This window comes from Danio rerio, chromosome 1 (genome assembly GCF_049306965.1).
Source record: "Danio rerio strain Tuebingen ecotype United States chromosome 1, GRCz12tu, whole genome shotgun sequence".
In the NCBI taxonomy this organism is placed as follows: domain Eukaryota; kingdom Metazoa; phylum Chordata; class Actinopteri; order Cypriniformes; family Danionidae; genus Danio; species Danio rerio.
Window position 1 is genome coordinate 34,498,633 of NC_133176.1, and position 18,436 is coordinate 34,517,068.

An 18,436-nucleotide genomic window follows, 5' to 3' on the forward strand; every position below is an offset into this window, starting at 1 on the left:
GCCCCCACCCCGGCTACGGGCATGATGTAGTGGAGTAGCAAGTAACATGCTATTAGGTTATGTGATCGCTAGATGGCGATCTTGGATAATAAGAAGCTTACCACCACTAGGAGTTTGTCAGAGTCATTGGTCTTTAATTATAATCATCTGTCTCCCTATTCTACTGCATCCCAGAATAACACACGGCACCAAAAAAATGTAAAAATATATATATTGAGTATATTTAATATGTTTTTGTCCGCAACTCGCCGTCACGCCGTGACGGAGATTCCCGAGCCTGTTTGGTCCAATGGGAGGCGTGCTCTCCTCAGCGCTCACCATGACAACGAGACTCCCAGCAGTGACGTCGCCATGTAAACATTTGCATATGCATTCCTATAAAGCACGGCGGTTCTCGCTCGGTGTTGTCAGTTCTCTCGGGGCTGCCCTTAGAAATTGACCAAGGTAAGTTCAAAATAAACTTCTCTTTCTAAACACCTGTCTCGTGTTTTTATTTGTCATGTACAGCAATACACTGTCATACAGGTCTGTTGAATGCATTTGTACGCAACGTGGTTTGACAATAAAGTAGCCTAACAAGTAAATAGTTGTTAAAAATGTACCTTCATTAGTCAACATTTGGGGAAGGTAGTAAAAAGTTAATCAAAGATGTCCTAAGACATAATGGTAATGTTATGGTTGTTACATGACTGTATTTATTATTACGTATGTATGTTTAAAACCAGCAGAATGTACTATATATTTAACATGTCATGAACTTATTGTTTTTTGTTTTTTTTTAAATTGCTCAATAAAAATTTCCTTAAGACAAGAATGGGTATTGTTTTTGGTCTTTTTTTTTCTTTTTTGTCAAACTACTGTAGGTTTTAAGTTACTACAGCAGATATAGGCTACCTATATCATTATATTGGTAGTCAGAGTTATTTTAATGACCCAAATCGAGTAAAATGTCTCCTACTCAAGTACTTTTTGCATGCAAAAGTCAAATTTACAGTTTTCAACAACAAAATTTTGTCTCGTAAAAATGACCAGTGGGGTGTGAGAAAAAAGTTAATGTCAAGTTATATATTATATATAAAAGAAGTTGAACAAGTTGTCTTAATATTTAGTGATAATGCATTTTTCTGTACATTTCCATTAGACGTTTTTTTCTAAATCTGTAATTGGTAAATTGCTCCCAGGTCAATCTGGACTTTGTCCAATGAAGGTGAGGTGTATCTGAAAGGAGATTGTCCTATGTTCACATTTCTACTTTTGTTTTGGGTTTGTTTTTTGTTTTCTTTGTCCTATGAAGTGCTGTCTTTTCCTTTCTGTATCACAATGACATGATCTGGCAACGAATCACAGTACAAGCCGCAAAAAAATGAAATAAATTAGCCGTAGCTTACATGAGGACGTCCATCCAGAGTACGCTGTTACATTGACAACATGAGTAAGTAATTTGACTGTCTTATCCGTACACAATGACACAAGGACTTGTCATTCTGACGGCACTGACATGTTCATTGAGAGATGAACCAAGGACTTTAAGCAAGAGACTGGCCTTTGCATGTAATCCATGCTGTTTGGTTATTTGTATGTGCTGTTTTGAGAAATGCACTTACTGCTTAGCAAATTTCAAATCTGAGAAGTTTACCAAAGCGACTGAAAAAAAACTGTAATACAACACAAGTTAATGCAAAGATGAAAAGTCTGCAAAGACAAAAGTGTGTATTTTTATTTGCACATATCACTTTATAAAAATAGTAGCGTATACGTAATTCGGTTTTATATTTTTGGCTTAATATTTAATACTCGTTTTGATGTAACCATGTCTATATGGGAATGGAACATCACAACCATGGTTTCTGCAGGTGTCAGTCACTATTTCAAATGCATGACTTTTTAAGTCTTTGCTTAAAACCATTGTGACCCCGACATTTCTCAGAGGTGGCTATAAATATACAAATGTTGCACACATAACAATAGGCCTATATAAACATGAGCATATTGCCAACACAAAAAGTGCAACAGTTTTAACAGTCATGGGCTATATAGTTTGTATAATCATTTATTCATTTCTTTAATTTAATATTAATAACCTAACCTCAAGGAGACTGGTGGACAGCATGTGTTCAGGACAAGTCCATTGGTTTAATTTTGGAGATCATCCTCAATGGTCAGTTGTGGCCTGTGTTCATTTTCAATTTGATTACCATAAAGGGGTCAGAAAGTTTAACCTGGTGCTATAAGTTCAGTCTGTGCTGTTGATCTAACGTACAATCTAATCTAATACACAATTCTATGACAAAAATTAAGGGCCGATGGCTCTTTATTTGCATGCGATCCTTGCATGCATGAAATATTGCACATCATGACAAGTTTTGCTTGCTAACTGAAAACGTGCTAGATATAATGCATGTTTTCGTTCAGAATTGTGGTATTTTTAAAGTACTATCAAGTTTTCTAACTGGCGAGCGACATGATCTAGTGGGTCCGTCATCTTTAATGCGCGCGTTGGTGATTTCAGGAGGCGTGGCTTTGGACAGCAGGGGAGGGATTGTATTTGAAATATTATGCTAACCAGTTAGCATTTTGGCAGATCACCTAGTGCAGCTTTAACTGATGTCACACTAAAGCTCCGATCTGTCAGAAGTCAAACTGTGGCATTTAAATATGGTCAGTAGTAAAGTAGAACCTATTGTGGTATTTTCAGCATTTTTTGTTAGCATGATTTGGAGGGGCTCAAAAAAATAAGCCAATGTTGTTCTTGAAAGTACCTTTTTGACCTTTGAAAAAGTACATAGTTAATGGCATAAAGACACACTGAAGGGGAGGTTTTCACTCATCAAAACAACTAATTAAATAAAAGACACCAAACATCCCCTAAAAGGTCATTCAGGGTGACAATAACAGTTCAAGCATCTGAAAAATATTATTCCTTCATTTTCTTTTCGGCTTGGTCCCTTTATTATTACACGCCACCGTGGAATTAACCTGCCAACTTATCCAGCACAATTTTTACGCAACGGATGACCTTCCGGCCGCAACCCATCTCTGGGAAACATCCACACACACACACACACTCAGTCACACTCATACACTACGGAAAACTTAGCCCACCCAATTCACCTGTACCGCATGTCTTTGGACTTGTGGGGGAAACCGGAGCACCCGGAGGAAAACCCACGCGAATGCAGGGAGAACATGCAAACTCCACACAGAAACGGTAGCTGACCCAGCTGAGGCTCGAACCAGTGACCTTCCTGCTGTGAGGCAACGGCACTACCTACTGCGTCACCTAAAAATATTATATGTATGGCAAATTTATATCCTAAATAGAGGGTCTCATCACTACAATTTATTTGTGTCTTTTTATTTTTGACAACCAAAGAGTGCTTAAACGGTCGGACGTCTATAAAGAGAGAGACGCTTGCTTAGCATGGCACAAGGTCCATTAGACCTTGTTTTATTGGATTTGGCAACCAAAGTATTGAGTCCCTAAAGAGATAGTTCACCCTAAAAATGAAAATGCACTCACCATTTACTGACCTACATGCATGTAGTTCTACACGTTTATTCATACGTTTGCATTACTGAGAGCAGGAGAGAGACCGGCTGCACTAGTAGGCAGTAACGTTATCTTCATAATATTGTTTAATTAGCATAAATGATTAGCAAATGAATCTGTCTCGTCAGCCTTTACAAGTGAAGGAATTATCTACACACAATCTGAATTCCCAAATAGAATAATACTACAAACTATATAATACTATTCATGAAAACACCTAAATAACAGACTAATCCAAATGCCCAACACGAGCGAGCTGCGCTCCAGACCAGATCAGCTCGATGACGTGTAATGTCTCCGACGCCGCCTGTAGTCCCATTTAGCAACTTGATAGCAAGCGTCTTTTTAAAGAAGCATAACCCATTAAAAAATTCAAGAGTGTGCTGTAAGTGATGTGTTTTATGTGGTAGAACAAAACGTGAAAGTATTTTGAGTTTGTGTTTGCCACGAACCTTTTTTAAGCGATTTTACTGAAACCCCATCGAGAAAACCCATTGACTTTGGGACGAAGGAACCGGAACTGCTAAAATTCTAACTCGCTTCCGGGTTTTTGCATACAAATTGACGTCATAGTTCCTCCACTCAATTAGGAGTAGGCTAGCCTCAACAAGACTGACTGCTCATTTAGTCTACATCTAGGCCTATTGAACTACGTGCTTTAGCATAGGCCAACGAACTGCAGTACAGACACCAATTCTCACTTAAGCTCATTTCAGGTTATGATTAGACCTGTCCAGTTTCATCTGGAACGCATCCCAGATGACCTTCTGAAGTGGTTTGAGCGATCGGATGGATATCTGATCAGAACAAAAAAAAAAAAAAAAAAACGAATGAAGTGAGCAAACAGCCTCAAAAACACAGACGTGACAGGAATATATATTGAATATAAATACATTATATTCATTATTTGTTAAATATATAATATTCAATTACATAAAATAATTAAAAGGACAAATGCTGGACCTTTTGGCAACACTTTTTCAGTTTAGGTCACAATTCACAGTATTAACAAACAATTAAACTAACACTACTAGCATAGTAAACTAACTAGCTGTTTGTTAATAATTAGTAAGGTACTAATTGGGTTTACGTTTAGGTTAGGGCTAGGCATGCCCCCACCCCGGCTACGGGCATGATGTAGTGGAGTAGCAAGTAACATGCTATTAGGTTATGTGATCGCTAGATGGCGATCTTGGATAATAAGAAGCTTACCACCACTAGGAGTTTGTCAGAGTCATTGGTCTTTAATTATAATCATCTGTCTCCCTATTCTACTGCATCCCAGAATAACACACGGCACCAAAAAAATGTAAAAATATATATATTGAGTATATTTAATATGTTTTTGTCCGCAACTCGCCGTCACGCCGTGACGGAGATTCCCGAGCCTGTTTGGTCCAATGGGAGGCGTGCTCTCCTCAGCGCTCACCATGACAACGAGACTCCCAGCAGTGACGTCGCCATGTAAACATTTGCATATGCATTCCTATAAAGCACGGCGGTTCTCGCTCGGTGTTGTCAGTTCTCTCGGGGCTGCCCTTAGAAATTGACCAAGGTAAGTTCAAAATAAACTTCTCTTTCTAAACACCTGTCTCGTGTTTTTATTTGTCATGTACAGCAATACACTGTCATACAGGTCTGTTGAATGCATTTGTACGCAACGTGGTTTGACAATAAAGTAGCCTAACAAGTAAATAGTTGTTAAAAATGTACCTTCATTAGTCAACATTTGGGGAAGGTAGTAAAAAGTTAATCAAAGATGTCCTAAGACATAATGGTAATGTTATGGTTGTTACATGACTGTATTTATTATTACGTATGTATGTTTAAAACCAGCAGAATGAACTATATATTTAACATGTCATGAACTTATTGTTTTTTTTTTCTTTTTAAATTGCTCAATAAAAATTTCCTTAAGACAAGAATGGGTATTGTTTTTGGTCTTTTTTTTTCTTTTTTGTCAAACTACTGTAGGTTTTAAGTTACTACAGCAGATATAGGCTACCTATATCATTATATTGGTAGTCAGAGTTATTTTAATGACCCAAATCGAGTAAAATGTCTCCTACTCAAGTACTTTTTGCATGCAAAAGTCAAATTTACAGTTTTCAACAACAAAATTTAGTCTCGTAAAAATGACCAGTGGGGTGTGAGAAAAAAGTTAATGTCAAGTTATATATTATATATAAAAGAAGTTGAACAAGTTGTCTTAATATTTAGTCATAATGCATTTTTCTGTACATTTCCATTAGACGTTTTTTTCTAAATCTGTAATTGGTAAATTGCTCCCAGGTCAATCTGGACTTTGTCCAATGAAGGTGAGGTGTATCTGAAAGGAGATTGTCCTATGTTCACATTTCTACTTTTGTTTTGGGTTTGTTTTTTGTTTTCTTTGTCCTATGAAGTGCTGTCTTTTCCTTTCTGTATCACAATGACATGATCTGGCAACGAATCACAGTACAAGCCGCAAAAAAATGAAATAAATTAGCCGTAGCTTACATGAGGACGTCCATCCAGAGTACGCTGTTACATTGACAACATGAGTAAGTAATTTGACTGTCTTATCCGTACACAATGACACAAGGACTTGTCATTCTGACGGCACTGACATGTTCATTGAGAGATGAACCAAGGACTTTAAGCAAGAGACTGGCCTTTGCATGTAATCCATGCTGTTTGGTTATTTGTATGTGCTGTTTTGAGAAATGCACTTACTGCTTAGCAAATTTCAAATCTGAGAAGTTTACCAAAGCGACTGAAAAAAAACTGTAATACAACACAAGTTAATGCAAAGATGAAAAGTCTGCAAAGACAAAAGTGTGTATTTTTATTTGCACATATCACTTTATAAAAATAGTAGCGTATACGTAATTCGGTTTTATATTTTTGGCTTAATATTTAATACTCGTTTTGATGTAACCATGTCTATATGGGAATGGAACATCACAACCATGGTTTCTGCAGGTGTCAGTCACTATTTCAAATGTATGACTTTTTAAGTCTTTTCTTAAAACCATTGTGACCCCGACATTTCTCAGAGGTGGCTATAAATATACAAATGTTGCACACATAACAATAGGCCTATATAAACATGAGCATATTGCCAACACAAAAAGTGCAACAGTTTTAACAGTCATGGGCTATATAGTTTGTATAATCATTTATTCATTTCTTTAATTTAATATTAATAACCTAACCTCAAGGAGACTGGTGGACAGCATGTGTTCAGGACAAGTCCATTGGTTTAATTTTGGAGATCATCCTCAATGGTCAGTTGTGGCCTGTGTTCATTTTCAATTTGATTACCATAAAGGGGTCAGAAAGTTTAACCTGGTGCTATAAGTTCAGTCTGTGCTGTTGATCTAACGTACAATCTAATCTAATACACAATTCTATGACAAAAATTAAGGGCCGATGGCTCTTTATTTGCATGCGATCCTTGCATGCATGAAATATTGCACATCATGACAAGTTTTGCTTGCTAACTGAAAACGTGCTAGATATAATGCATGTTTTCGTTCAGAATTGTGGTATTTTTAAAGTACTATCAAGTTTTCTAACTGGCGAGCGACATGATCTAGTGGGTCCGTCATCTTTAATGCGCGCGTTGGTGATTTCAGGAGGCGTGGCTTTGGACAGCAGGGGAGGGATTGTATTTGAAATATTATGCTAACCAGTTAGCATTTTGGCAGATCACCTAGTGCAGCTTTAACTGATGTCACACTAAAGCTCCGATCTGTCAGAAGTCAAACTGTGGCATTTAAATATGGTCAGTAGTAAAGTAGAACCTATTGTGGTATTTTCAGCATTTTTTGTTAGCATGATTTGGAGGGGCTCAAAAAAATAAGCCAATGTTGTTCTTGAAAGTACCTTTTTGACCTTTGAAAAAGTACATAGTTAATGGCATAAAGACACACTGAAGGGGAGGTTTTCACTCATCAAAACAACTAATTAAATAAAAGACACCAAACATCCCCTAAAAGGTCATTCAGGGTGACAAAACAGTTCAAGCATCTGAAAAATATTATTCCTTCATTTTCTTTTCGGCTTGGTCCCTTTATTATTACACGCCACCGTGGAATTAACCTGCCAATTTATCCAGCACAATTTTTACGCAACGGATGACCTTCCGGCCGCAACCCATCTCTGGGAAACATCCACACACACACACACACTCAGTCACACTCATACACTACGGAAAACTTAGCCCACCCAATTCACCTGTACCGCATGTCTTTGGACTTGTGGGGGAAACCGGAGCACCCGGAGGAAAACCCACGCGAATGCAGGGAGAACATGCAAACTCCACACAGAAACGGTAGCTGACCCAGCTGAGGCTCGAACCAGTGACCTTCCTGCTGTGAGGCAACGGCACTACCTACTGCGTCACCTAAAAATATTATATGTATGGCAAATTTATATCCTAAATAGAGGGTCTCATCACTACAATTTATTTGTGTCTTTTTATTTTTGACAACCAAAGAGTGCTTAAACGGTCGGACGTCTGTAAAGAGAGAGACGCTTGCTTAGCATGGCACAAGGTCCATTAGACCTTGTTTTATTGGATTTGGCAACCAAAGTATTGAGTCCCTAAAGAGATAGTTCACCCTAAAAATGAAAATGCACTCACCATTTACTGACCTACATGCATGTAGTTCTACACGTTTATTCATACGTTTGCATTACTGAGAGCAGGAGAGAGACCGGCTGCACTAGTAGGCAGTAACGTTATCTTCATAATATTGTTTAATTAGCATAAATGATTAGCAAATGAATCTGTCTCGTCAGCCTTTACAAGTGAAGGAATTATCTGCACACAATCTGAATTCCCAAATAGAATAATACTACAAACTATATAATACTATTCATGAAAACACCTAAATAACAGACTAATCCAAATGCCCAACACGAGCGAGCTGCGCTCCAGACCAGATCAGCTCGATGACGTGTAATGTCTCCGACGCCGCCTGTAGTCCCATTTAGCAACTTGATAGCAAGCGTCTTTTTAAAGAAGCATAACCCATTAAAAAATTCAAGAGTGTGCTGTAAGTGATGTGTTTTATGTGGTAGAACAAAACGTGAAAGTATTTTGAGTTTGTGTTTGCCACGAACCTTATTTAAGCGATTTTACTGAAACCCCATCGAGAAAACCCATTGACTTTGGGAAGAAGGAACCGGAACTGCTAAAATTCTAACTCGCTTCCGGGTTTTTGCATACAAATTGACATCATAGTTCCTCCACTCAATTAGGAGTAGGCTAGCCTCAACAAGACTGACTGCTCATTTAGTCTACATCTAGGCCTATTGAACTACGTGCTTTAGCATAGGCCAACGAACTGCAGTACAGACACCAATTCTCACTTAAGCTCATTTCAGGTTATGATTAGACCTGTCCAGTTTCATCTGGAACGCATCCCAGATGACCTTCTGAAGTGGTTTGAGCGATCGGATGGATATCTGATCAGAAAAAAAAAAAAAAAAAAACGAATGAAGTGAGCAAACAGCCTCAAAAACACAGACGTGACAGGAATATATATTGAATATAAATACATTATATTCATTATTTGTTAAATATATAATATTCAATTACATAAAATAATTAAAAGGACAAATGCTGGACCTTTTGGCAACACTTTTTCAGTTTAGGTCACAATTCACAGTATTAACAAACAATTAAACTAACACTACTAGCATAATAAACTAACTAGCTGTTTGTTAATAATTAGTAAGGTACTAATTGGGTTTACGTTTAGGTTAGGGCAAGGCATGCCCCCACCCCGGCTACGGGCATGATGTAGTGGAGTAGCAAGTAACATGCTATTAGGTTATGTGATCGCTAGATGGCGATCTTGGATAATAAGAAGCTTACCACCACTAGGAGTTTGTCAGAGTCATTGGTCTTTAATTATAATCATCTGTCTCCCTATTCTACTGCATCCCAGAATAACACACGGCACCAAAAAAATGTAAAAATATATATATTGAGTATATTTAATATGTTTTTGTCCGCAACTCGCCGTCACGCCGTGACGGAGATTCCCGAGCCTGTTTGGTCCAATGGGAGGCGTGCTCTCCTCAGCGCTCACCATGACAACGAGACTCCCAGCAGTGACGTCGCCATGTAAACATTTGCATATGCATTCCTATAAAGCACGGCGGTTCTCGCTCGGTGTTGTCAGTTCTCTCGGGGCTGCCCTTAGAAATTGACCAAGGTAAGTTCAAAATAAACTTCTCTTTCTAAACACCTGTCTCGTGTTTTTATTTGTCATGTACAGCAATACACTGTCATACAGGTCTGTTGAATGCATTTGTACGCAACGTGGTTTGACAATAAAGTAGCCTAACAAGTAAATAGTTGTTAAAAATGTACCTTCATTAGTCAACATTTGGGGAAGGTAGTAAAAAGTTAATCAAAGATGTCCTAAGACATAATGGTAATGTTATGGTTGTTACATGACTGTATTTATTATTACGTATGTATGTTTAAAACCAGCAGAATGAACTATATATTTAACATGTCATGAACTTATTGTTTTTTTTTTCTTTTTAAATTGCTCAATAAAAATTTCCTTAAGACAAGAATGGGTATTGTTTTTGGTCTTTTTTTTTCTTTTTTGTCAAACTACTGTAGGTTTTAAGTTACTACAGCAGATATAGGCTACCTATATCATTATATTGGTAGTCAGAGTTATTTTAATGACCCAAATCGAGTAAAATGTCTCCTACTCAAGTACTTTTTGCATGCAAAAGTCAAATTTACAGTTTTCAACAACAAAATTTTGTCTCGTAAAAATGACCAGTGGGGTGTGAGAAAAAAGTTAATGTCAAGTTATATATTATATATAAAAGAAGTTGAACAAGTTGTCTTAATATTTAGTCATAATGCATTTTTCTGTACATTTCCATTAGACGTTTTTTTCTAAATCTGTAATTGGTAAATTGCTCCCAGGTCAATCTGGACTTTGTCCAATGAAGGTGAGGTGTATCTGAAAGGAGATTGTCCTATGTTCACATTTCTACTTTTGTTTTGGGTTTGTTTTTTGTTTTCTTTGTCCTATGAAGTGCTGTCTTTTCCTTTCTGTATCACAATGACATGATCTGGCAACGAATCACAGTACAAGCCGCAAAAAAATGAAATAAATTAGCCGTAGCTTACATGAGGACGTCCATCCAGAGTACGCTGTTACATTGACAACATGAGTAAGTAATTTGACTGTCTTATCCGTACACAATGACACAAGGACTTGTCATTCTGACGGCACTGACATGTTCATTGAGAGATGAACCAAGGACTTTAAGCAAGAGACTGGCCTTTGCATGTAATCCATGCTGTTTGGTTATTTGTATGTGCTGTTTTGAGAAATGCACTTACTGCTTAGCAAATTTCAAATCTGAGAAGTTTACCAAAGCGACTCAAAAAAAACTGTAATACAACACAAGTTAATGCAAAGATGAAAAGTCTGCAAAGACAAAAGTGTGTATTTTTATTTGCACATATCACTTTATAAAAATAGTAGCGTATACGTAATTCGGTTTTATATTTTTGGCTTAATATTTAATACTCGTTTTGATGTAACCATGTCTATATGGGAATGGAACATCACAACCATGGTTTCTGCAGGTGTCAGTCACTATTTCAAATGTATGACTTTTTAAGTCTTTTCTTAAAACCATTGTGACCCCGACATTTCTCAGAGGTGGCTATAAATATACAAATGTTGCACACATAACAATAGGCCTATATAAACATGAGCATATTGCCAACACAAAAAGTGCAACAGTTTTAACAGTCATGGGCTATATAGTTTGTATAATCATTTATTCATTTCTTTAATTTAATATTAATAACCTAACCTCAAGGAGACTGGTGGACAGCATGTGTTCAGGACAAGTCCATTGGTTTAATTTTGGAGATCATCCTCAATGGTCAGTTGTGGCCTGTGTTCATTTTCAATTTGATTACCATAAAGGGGTCAGAAAGTTTAACCTGGTGCTATAAGTTCAGTCTGTGCTGTTGATCTAACGTACAATCTAATCTAATACACAATTCTATGACAAAAATTAAGGGCCGATGGCTCTTTATTTGCATGCGATCCTTGCATGCATGAAATATTGCACATCATGACAAGTTTTGCTTGCTAACTGAAAACGTGCTAGATATAATGCATGTTTTCGTTCAGAATTGTGGTATTTTTAAAGTACTATCAAGTTTTCTAACTGGCGAGCGACATGATCTAGTGGGTCCGTCATCTTTAATGCGCGCGTTGGTGATTTCAGGAGGCGTGGCTTTGGACAGCAGGGGAGGGATTGTATTTGAAATATTATGCTAACCAGTTAGCATTTTGGCAGATCACCTAGTGCAGCTTTAACTGATGTCACACTAAAGCTCCGATCTGTCAGAAGTCAAACTGTGGCATTTAAATATGGTCAGTAGTAAAGTAGAACCTATTGTGGTATTTTCAGCATTTTTTGTTAGCATGATTTGGAGGGGCTCAAAAAAATAAGCCAATGTTGTTCTTGAAAGTACCTTTTTGACCTTTGAAAAAGTACATAGTTAATGGCATAAAGACACACTGAAGGGGAGGTTTTCACTCATCAAAACAACTAATTAAATAAAAGACACCAAACATCCCCTAAAAGGTCATTCAGGGTGACAATAACAGTTCAAGCATCTGAAAAATATTATTCCTTCATTTTCTTTTCGGCTTGGTCCCTTTATTATTACACGCCACCGTGGAATTAACCTGCCAACTTATCCAGCACAATTTTTACGCAACGGATGACCTTCCGGCCGCAACCCATCTCTGGGAAACATCCACACACACACACACACTCAGTCACACTCATACACTACGGAAAACTTAGCCCACCCAATTCACCTGTACCGCATGTCTTTGGACTTGTGGGGGAAACCGGAGCACCCGGAGGAAAACCCACGCGAATGCAGGGAGAACATGCAAACTCCACACAGAAACGGTAGCTGACCCAGCTGAGGCTCGAACCAGTGACCTTCCTGCTGTGAGGCAACGGCACTACCTACTGCGTCACCTAAAAATATTATATGTATGGCAAATTTATATCCTAAATAGAGGGTCTCATCACTACAATTTATTTGTGTCTTTTTATTTTTGACAACCAAAGAGTGCTTAAACGGTCGGACGTCTATAAAGAGAGAGACGCTTGCTTAGCATGGCACAAGGTCCATTAGACCTTGTTTTATTGGATTTGGCAACCAAAGTATTGAGTCCCTAAAGAGATAGTTCACCCTAAAAATGAAAATGCACTCACCATTTACTGACCTACATGCATGTAGTTCTACACGTTTATTCATACGTTTGCATTACTGAGAGCAGGAGAGAGACCGGCTGCACTAGTAGGCAGTAACGTTATCTTCATAATATTGTTTAATTAGCATAAATGATTAGCAAATGAATCTGTCTCGTCAGCCTTTACAAGTGAAGGAATTATCTGCACACAATCTGAATTCCCAAATAGAATAATACTACAAACTATATAATACTATTCATGAAAACACCTAAATAACAGACTAATCCAAATGCCCAACACGAGCGAGCTGCGCTCCAGACCAGATCAGCTCGATGACGTGTAATGTCTCCGACGCCGCCTGTAGTCCCATTTAGCAACTTGATAGCAAGCGTCTTTTTAAAGAAGCATAACCCATTAAAAAATTCAAGAGTGTGCTGTAAGTGATGTGTTTTATGTGGTAGAACAAAACGTGAAAGTATTTTGAGTTTGTGTTTGCCACGAACCTTTTTTAAGCGATTTTACTGAAACCCCATCGAGAAAACCCATTGACTTTGGGACGAAGGAACCGGAACTGCTAAAATTCTAACTCGCTTCCGGGTTTTTGCATACAAATTGACGTCATAGTTCCTCCACTCAATTAGGAGTAGGCTAGCCTCAACAAGACTGACTGCTCATTTAGTCTACATCTAGGCCTATTGAACTACGTGCTTTAGCATAGGCCAACGAACTGCAGTACAGACACCAATTCTCACTTAAGCTCATTTCAGGTTATGATTAGACCTGTCCAGTTTCATCTGGAACGCATCCCAGATGACCTTCTGAAGTGGTTTGAGCGATCGGATGGATATCTGATCAGAACAAAAAAAAAAAAAAAAAAACGAATGAAGTGAGCAAACAGCCTCAAAAACACAGACGTGACAGGAATATATATTGAATATAAATACATTATATTCATTATTTGTTAAATATATAATATTCAATTACATAAAATAATTAAAAGGACAAATGCTGGACCTTTTGGCAACACTTTTTCAGTTTAGGTCACAATTCACAGTATTAACAAACAATTAAACTAACACTACTAGCATAGTAAACTAACTAGCTGTTTGTTAATAATTAGTAAGGTACTAATTGGGTTTACGTTTAGGTTAGGGCTAGGCATGCCCCCACCCCGGCTACGGGCATGATGTAGTGGAGTAGCAAGTAACATGCTATTAGGTTATGTGATCGCTAGATGGCGATCTTGGATAATAAGAAGCTTACCACCACTAGGAGTTTGTCAGAGTCATTGGTCTTTAATTATAATCATCTGTCTCCCTATTCTACTGCATCCCAGAATAACACACGGCACCAAAAAAAATGTAAAAATATATATATTGAGTATATTTAATATGTTTTTGTCCGCAACTCGCCGTCACGCCGTGACGGAGATTCCCGAGCCTGTTTGGTCCAATGGGAGGCGTGCTCTCCTCAGCGCTCACCATGACAACGAGACTCCCAGCAGTGACGTCGCCATGTAAACATTTGCATATGCATTCCTATAAAGCACGGCGGTTCTCGCTCGGTGTTGTCAGTTCTCTCGGGGCTGCCCTTAGAAATTGACCAAGGTAAGTTCAAAATAAACTTCTCTTTCTAAACACCTGTCTCGTGTTTTTATTTGTCATGTACAGCAATACACTGTCATACAGGTCTGTTGAATGCATTTGTACGCAACGTGGTTTGACAATAAAGTAGCCTAACAAGTAAATAGTTGTTAAAAATGTACCTTCATTAGTCAACATTTGGGGAAGGTAGTAAAAAGTTAATCAAAGATGTCCTAAGACATAATGGTAATGTTATGGTTGTTACATGACTGTATTTATTATTACGTATGTATGTTTAAAACCAGCAGAATGAACTATATATTTAACATGTCATGAACTTATTGTTTTTTTTTTTCTTTTTAAATTGCTCAATAAAAATTTCCTTAAGACAAGAATGGGTATTGTTTTTGGTCTTTTTTTTTCTTTTTTGTCAAACTACTGTAGGTTTTAAGTTACTACAGCAGATATAGGCTACCTATATCATTATATTGGTAGTCAGAGTTATTTTAATGACCCAAATCGAGTAAAATGTCTCCTACTCAAGTACTTTTTGCATGCAAAAGTCAAATTTACAGTTTTCAACAACAAAATTTTGTCTCGTAAAAATGACCAGTGGGGTGTGAGAAAAAAGTTAATGTCAAGTTATATATTATATATAAAAGAAGTTGAACAAGTTGTCTTAATATTTAGTGATAATGCATTTTTCTGTACATTTCCATTAGACGTTTTTTTCTAAATCTGTAATTGGTAAATTGCTCCCAGGTCAATCTGGACTTTGTCCAATGAAGGTGAGGTGTATCTGAAAGGAGATTGTCCTATGTTCACATTTCTACTTTTGTTTTGGGTTTGTTTTTTGTTTTCTTTGTCCTATGAAGTGCTGTCTTTTCCTTTCTGTATCACAATGACATGATCTGGCAACGAATCACAGTACAAGCCGCAAAAAAATGAAATAAATTAGCCGTAGCTTACATGAGGACGTCCATCCAGAGTACGCTGTTACATTGACAACATGAGTAAGTAATTTGACTGTCTTATCCGTACACAATGACACAAGGACTTGTCATTCTGACGGCACTGACATGTTCATTGAGAGATGAACCAAGGACTTTAAGCAAGAGACTGGCCTTTGCATGTAATCCATGCTGTTTGGTTATTTGTATGTGCTGTTTTGAGAAATGCACTTACTGCTTAGCAAATTTCAAATCTGAGAAGTTTACCAAAGCGACTGAAAAAAAACTGTAATACAACACAAGTTAATGCAAAGATGAAAAGTCTGCAAAGACAAAAGTGTGTATTTTTATTTGCACATATCACTTTATAAAAATAGTAGCGTATACGTAATTCGGTTTTATATTTTTGGCTTAATATTTAATACTCGTTTTGATGTAACCATGTCTATATGGGAATGGAACATCACAACCATGGTTTCTGCAGGTGTCAGTCACTATTTCAAATGCATGACTTTTTAAGTCTTTGCTTAAAACCATTGTGACCCCGACATTTCTCAGAGGTGGCTATAAATATACAAATGTTGCACACATAACAATAGGCCTATATAAACATGAGCATATTGCCAACACAAAAAGTGCAACAGTTTTAACAGTCATGGGCTATATAGTTTGTATAATCATTTATTCATTTCTTTAATTTAATATTAATAACCTAACCTCAAGGAGACTGGTGGACAGCATGTGTTCAGGACAAGTCCATTGGTTTAATTTTGGAGATCATCCTCAATGGTCAGTTGTGGCCTGTGTTCATTTTCAATTTGATTACCATAAAGGGGTCAGAAAGTTTAACCTGGTGCTATAAGTTCAGTCTGTGCTGTTGATCTAACGTACAATCTAATCTAATACACAATTCTATGACAAAAATTAAGGGCCGATGGCTCTTTATTTGCATGCGATCCTTGCATGCATGAAATATTGCACATCATGACAAGTTTTGCTTGCTAACTGAAAACGTGCTAGATATAATGCATGTTTTCGTTCAGAATTGTGGTATTTTTAAAGTACTATCAAGTTTTCTAACTGGCGAGCGACATGATCTAGTGGGTCCGTCATCTTTAATGCGCGCGTTGGTGATTTCAGGAGGCGTGGCTTTGGACAGCAGGGGAGGGATTGTATTTGAAATATTATGCTAACCAGTTAGCATTTTGGCAGATCACCTAGTGCAGCTTTAACTGATGTCACACTAAAGCTCCGATCTGTCAGAAGTCAAACTGTGGCATTTAAATATGGTCAGTAGTAAAGTAGAACCTATTGTGGTATTTTCAGCATTTTTTGTTAGCATGATTTGGAGGGGCTCAAAAAAATAAGCCAATGTTGTTCTTGAAAGTACCTTTTTGACCTTTGAAAAAGTACATAGTTAATGGCATAAAGACACACTGAAGGGGAGGTTTTCACTCATCAAAACAACTAATTAAATAAAAGACACCAAACATCCCCTAAAAGGTCATTCAGGGTGACAATAACAGTTCAAGCATCTGAAAAATATTATTCCTTCATTTTCTTTTCGGCTTGGTCCCTTTATTATTACACGCCACCGTGGAATTAACCTGCCAACTTATCCAGCACAATTTTTACGCAACGGATGACCTTCCGGCCGCAACCCATCTCTGGGAAACATCCACACACACACACACACTCAGTCACACTCATACACTACGGAAAACTTAGCCCACCCAATTCACCTGTACCGCATGTCTTTGGACTTGTGGGGGAAACCGGAGCACCCGGAGGAAAACCCACGCGAATGCAGGGAGAACATGCAAACTCCACACAGAAACGGTAGCTGACCCAGCTGAGGCTCGAACCAGTGACCTTCCTGCTGTGAGGCAACGGCACTACCTACTGCGTCACCTAAAAATATTATATGTATGGCAAATTTATATCCTAAATAGAGGGTCTCATCACTACAATTTATTTGTGTCTTTTTATTTTTGACAACCAAAGAGTGCTTAAACGGTCGGACGTCTATAAAGAGAGAGACGCTTGCTTAGCATGGCACAAGGTCCATTAGACCTTGTTTTATTGGATTTGGCAACCAAAGTATTGAGTCCCTAAAGAGATAGTTCACCCTAAAAATGAAAATGCACTCACCATTTACTGACCTACATGCATGTAGTTCTACACGTTTATTCATACGTTTGCATTACTGAGAGCAGGAGAGAGACCGGCTGCACTAGTAGGCAGTAACGTTATCTTCATAATATTGTTTAATTAGCATAAATGATTAGCAAATGAATCTGTCTCGTCAGCCTTTACAAGTGAAGGAATTATCTGCACACAATCTGAATTCCCAAATAGAATAATACTACAAACTATATAATACTATTCATGAAAACACCTAAATAACAGACTAATCCAAATGCCCAACACGAGCGAGCTGCGCTCCAGACCAGATCAGCTCGATGACGTGTAATGTCTCCGACGCCGCCTGTAGTCCCATTTAGCAACTTGATAGCAAGCGTCTTTTTAAAGAAGCATAACCCATTAAAAAATTCAAGAGTGTGCTGTAAGTGATGTGTTTTATGTGGTAGAACAAAACGTGAAAGTATTTTGAGTTTGTGTTTGCCACGAACCTTTTTTAAGCGATTTTACTGAAACCCCATCGAGAAAACCCATTGACTTTGGGACGAAGGAACCGGAACTGCTAAAATTCTAACTCGCTTCCGGGTTTTTGCATACAAATTGACGTCATAGTTCCTCCACTCAATTAGGAGTAGGCTAGCCTCAACAAGACTGACTGCTCATTTAGTCTACATCTAGGCCTATTGAACTACGTGCTTTAGCATAGGCCAACGAACTGCAGTACAGACACCAATTCTCACTTAAGCTCATTTCAGGTTATGATTAGACCTGTCCAGTTTCATCTGGAACGCATCCCAGATGACCTTCTGAAGTGGTTTGAGCGATCGGATGGATATCTGATCAGAACAAAAAAAAAAAAAAAAAAACGAATGAAGTGAGCAAACAGCCTCAAAAACACAGACGTGACAGGAATATATATTGAATATAAATACATTATATTCATT